Raw genomic sequence first — 5,236 nt, 5'->3', positions numbered from 1 at the left:
TGCTTGGCCTGGCCTGCCCTTCCTCCATCGCCACCCTAGGATGTGGGGGACCCCAGGGGCTGCCATCCAGGTGCCACAGGCAGCCTGGGGCTTAGAAGACTGGGTATAGCAAAGGCGCCTTAGCCACTGCTGTTTAAGAAAGGCCTTTTTAAAAGCGTAGACATTTGTAAGGGCTGTGCAGGCAGAATTTGCCTGTGACCTATTCATTCATGAGAGTTTTAGGACATGGACAGTTCGAACAACCAGTGCTGTTGCAATACTGGCAAAAGTGAGTTGGAAGACCTAATTGGAAGGGCCACTCACATCGCTTACAGGGAGTCTGTTTAAGCTTCCCACATGGTCAGGTACTATACTCTGCAGCTGTTAGGATGTGAGAGAATGCTTGGGCAGCACGAGTCTGGGGTTCTAAAAGGTGTTTATGGGGCTTCCCTGGTGGCGCAGAGGTTGAGAGTCCGCCTGCCGATGCAGGGGACACGGGTTCGTGCCCCGGGCTGGGCCCGTGAGCCATGGCCGCTGAGCCTGCACGTCTGGAGCCTGTGCTCCACAACAGGAGAGGCCACAACAGTGAGAGGCCCGTGTACCGCCAAAAAAAAAAAAAAAAACTTCTAAAAGGTGTTATGGAAGGGAAGTACGGCCCAAGGGGTCACAGGCATTGCCCTTGTGCCTTCCCTATATTTTGTGATCCAAAACTAATAAATTATTTTTAAAGAAGTTTGGCGTCTTTGCAGTGTGTGTCTGCCATAGAGGCAGGCCCAGGGGAGCAAGGCCCTCGGCGGATGGGAGGCTTTGAAGAATAAAACTGGCTGTGCTCTTTCTGCAGATGATGGATTAGAAACTGCCTTTCGTGGAGGAGTTGGCCTTTGTAGAGACTGACATGCCAAGGAATTTGAGGTGCCTATGAGATTGGTATTTACGACCTGTAGAGATTGGTGTTGCCCAGTTTGCATAAAGTTGTCTTCCCTAATTCAGCTGCAAAGTATGGAATTGCCACCATTCTCTAAAACTGGTTCCTCGCTGTGGGGCATGTGGTCTCTTCCAGTCTGCCACGCCAGGCCACGCTTAATGTGAAGAAATGGACAAGAAAAACACTTTGTAAATGGTGGTTAGGCATTAGAGAAAGTGGGATTTGAAAGCTCTTGGTGCTTTGTAAGATTAAAACTAGGCTGGTTAGATCTGCCAGGGTGAGTCCCTGAAAGGGTAAACATTAGGGTACCCAGCCCTGGACAGTCACCCTTGGTCACCTCTCAATACTTGACCCAGGTGGGCCCCCATCCCCATCTTACTGATGAGAGTTATATGCAGTCAGCAGTGTCAGCCAGGATGACACTCAGGGGTCTGGTGTGACGAAGGTACGCACATCTGTACCGGGAAGAAAGCTAGATTTGTGCTGCCCTTGGGACTGGTAGGCAATACTTGCTAGTTGGTTCACGGGGCAGATCATAACTTGGTGCACTGTGCCGTTCTCTCTTGCTTAATCTCCAAAATGTCTAATATACCACAGTGGCTTAAATTTTCTCTAAGAAAATCATTTTGCAAGTGGGTGCCCTACCCTTCCTGGGGCTCCTGCTCACCAGCAGAGCTGCCTACAGAAGCAACTGAAAACCAGAGTTTAAGTCTTAAGTTTAACAGGACTGCATGTAAAAGCACAATATAATCCCCTGGAAACCACAATCCCTTATATTTGGCTTAAAAATGTAAAACTTGCCACTTCTAAAGACACCCACCATTAAAGAGATGAAGACAGGTCAGACTGGGAGAAGTTATTTGCATATCATCTCTTGTAGGACTTGAATGCCAAATATATAGAAAAACTCTTTAAAACTCAGTAACAAAGAGATAACCAAATAAAACCGGCCAAAACATGAAAACACGTTTCACCAAAGAAGATACACAAATGCCAATAAATACATGAGAAGATGCTCCTCATTCCTCAGAATGCAAATGAAATCTCCAGGCATAACCTTAATCATTCCTGCGGAACAAGTACAGGGAATCAGAACCTCTGGGCCAACAGAATGAACGTTTCCAAAGCTCCAGTTCCATCTTGCCCAACTGCCCACAACCAAAGCACCCTCCAACAGAACGTGACGTGCCAGTCCCAGGTCAGCCTCATCTCCTGGTCTGTGGGTGGGGTGCAGGGATAACATCTTGTTTTAATAGACATTTCTGTGCTCACTGGGGAGGGCGAGGGTCTCCAGGTCTCCTAGCTTTTGGATTTCTGTTGTGAAATGCTAGTAAATGTCTGAAATCTGGCAGAGACAGGGAAATACGCCCTCAAGTGGTAACTAGAGTTGGCTGAAGTTTATTATTGGGCACCAAAGCTGTTCACACTGCAGTTAAAAAAATCGATGTGGTAGGTTGTAAGTAGCCTTAAAATGATAATGAAATTGAGGGGCTTCCCTGGTGGTCCGGCGGTTAAGACTCCACGCTCCCAATGCAGGGGGCCGGGTTCGATCCCTGGTCAGGGAACTAGATTGCGCATGCCGCAACTAAAAAGATAAGGATCCTGCATGTCACAACTAAGACCTGGCCAAGCCAAATAAATAAATAAATAATTTAAGTAATAGTGATGATAATGAAACAATAGAAATGAAAAGGAAAAAAATCAGTATTACAGAAAGGAAAGGAGAGAGGTAAAAGACTGAAAAATTAGAAAAGAGGCAGAGAGAAAGGCAGAGGAGGGTGAGAGAGGTGTGTGTGTTTGGTCACAATGCAAAATGCATTTCCTACTGTGGGTTGTGATCAAAAATGTCTAGGAAGCTAAGGACCTAAACATCTCCAGTTCGCCCTCACCCCTTCAGAGTGAAGCAGTATTTCTTTTCTTTACTCTTCCCTTATCAAAATCTCACCAGCTGCTCTGAGCAATTTGCAAAATATTGAGCATTTAAGACACCAGACAGGAAATCATACTAATCTCACCACCTGGAGATGTAAACCACCAGGGCAATATCATGCATTTCCTTCCAGGCTTTTTTCTAAGTTACAAACTTTTATGCAGACTTTTATAGGTAACTTTTGTACATAGTTTAGCACACATTGTAGACAGCAACTCCGGGTCCTGCTTTTTTTTTTTTTTTTTAAACTAAATATCATAAATCCTTTCTAAGTCATTCAAAAACTCCAGAACTTACTTTTTCTTCAAAAAATAAATTATAAAGCTACTACAAGGTCACTGGGGGGAAGACATAGCAGGTTCTAAAATGAAAAGTCCCTCAATGCCACCCCAGAGGGACTGAAACAATGATAATTAAAAATGTATCATTCATCACCTATATGTGGAATCTAAAATATGACACAGATGAACTTATGAAACAGAAACAGACTCACAGATATAGAGAACAAACGTGGTTGCTATGCGGGGCTGGGGGGGAGGGATAGATTGGGAGTTTGGGATTAGCAGATGCCAACTATTACATAAATAGGCTGGGAAAGCAAGGTCCTACTGTGTAGCACAGGGAACTATATTCAATATCCTGTGATAAACCATAATGGAAAAGAATGAAAATGTATATATATGTATAACCGAATCACTTTGCTGTACAGCAGAAATTAACAACATTGTAAATCAACTATACTTCCATAAAATAAATTTTAAAAAATGTTCAAAATTCACAAAGCTATTAAGTGTAAAAGAAATTTAAATAAACTTCAAATGATTTTTTGTAAGTTTGTAGCATTTATATTTCTGAAGTTATTACAACTTAAAAGACATCATATATATTACATATACATATATATGCAACCAGCCTTCGCTGTCTAGAAGGGCTTTTTTTTTTTTTTTTTTTTTTTTGCGGTACGCGGGCCTCTCACTGTTGTGGCGTCTCCCGCCGTGGAGCACAGGCTCTGGACGCGCAGTCTCAGTGGCCATGGCCCACGGGCCCAGCCGCTCCGCGGCATGTGGGATCTTCCCAGACCGGGGCACGAACCCGTGTCCCCTGCATCGGCAGGCAGACTCAACCACTGCACCACCAGGAAGCCCTATGAGGGCATTTTTTATGTTGATAAAAAATATTCTAAATCTTCGCTGTTCAATATGCAAGCCACTAGCCACATGTGATTACTGAGCATTTGCAGTATGAATAGAATGAGTGAAAAATTGAATTTTAAATGTTATTCAATTTAAATAACCACATGTAACTAATGGCTGTTACTGGACAATGTAGTCTATAATACCTAAAAAGATAAGCCACACTATATCATGTAATAAGCTTTAAAAAATGCATTAAACAACAAGGACCTACTGTATAGTACAGGGAACTGTATTCAATATCCTGTGATAAACCATAATGGAAAAGAATATGAAAAAGAAATATATATGTAAAAAATTGCAGTCGTCCTATAGATTGTCCATAAACATTTGAATAAACGGGTCATGCCATGCCTCTTGTTCTGCACTTTGCTTTGTCCACATACAAATTCAACAGAGGGTAGAATATTTTGGAAGACACATTGGCAGATGATAACAGGGTGACAGCAGTTGCTTCTGCAGAGGGAAACTGGGTGCACGTGTCCGGGGAGAACAGTGAGGGAAAGATTCTTCTTTCACAATTTACTTTGTACTTTTAGAATTTTGTACCATGTGCATGAAATCCCTATTCAGAAGTCATCGCAAATTTAAAGATTAAAAAGTGAAACGTGTTTGGCAGCGTTTTCATTTCCGGATTGGTTGACTTACCTCATGTTTATTACGTGCTTGCAGAGTGGTCCACGATCAAGCTATGCCAGGATTTACCCATCTGCCTATAAGTGGACATTTTGGTTTATCTAATTCTCCATTCATTTGGTCAGTTATTTAACAAGGACAAACTGAGCACCTACTATGTCACAATCACCAGAAGCCCTGGAGAACAAAGGCAACGAAAATTCCTGCCCTCATTTTAGTGAGGAAGAGGAAACAAAGGATAAATAAGAAAGCATGAAAGGGGAGGGGGCAGGGGGAGTTTGGAATTAACATATGCACACTACATAAAATAGGTAAATGACTAGGTCCTACAGTATAGCACAGGCAACTATACTCAATATCTTGTAATAACATAATGGAAAAGAATCTGAAAAAGAATATATATACATTTATATGTATAACTGAATCACTTTGCTGTACACCTGAAGCTAACACAACATTGTAAATCAACTATACTTCAATTTTTTTTTAAATTGGAGAAAAATCAAAAGAATAATATTTTGTGACCTGTGTAGAAGTTTGTTGGGAGCACACATTTTATGTTCTAAATGCAAT

The sequence above is a fragment of the Pseudorca crassidens genome, chromosome 20, assembly GCF_039906515.1.
Source record: "Pseudorca crassidens isolate mPseCra1 chromosome 20, mPseCra1.hap1, whole genome shotgun sequence".
In the NCBI taxonomy this organism is placed as follows: Eukaryota; Metazoa; Chordata; class Mammalia; order Artiodactyla; family Delphinidae; genus Pseudorca; species Pseudorca crassidens.
Note: the sequence above shows the minus strand (reverse complement) of the source record.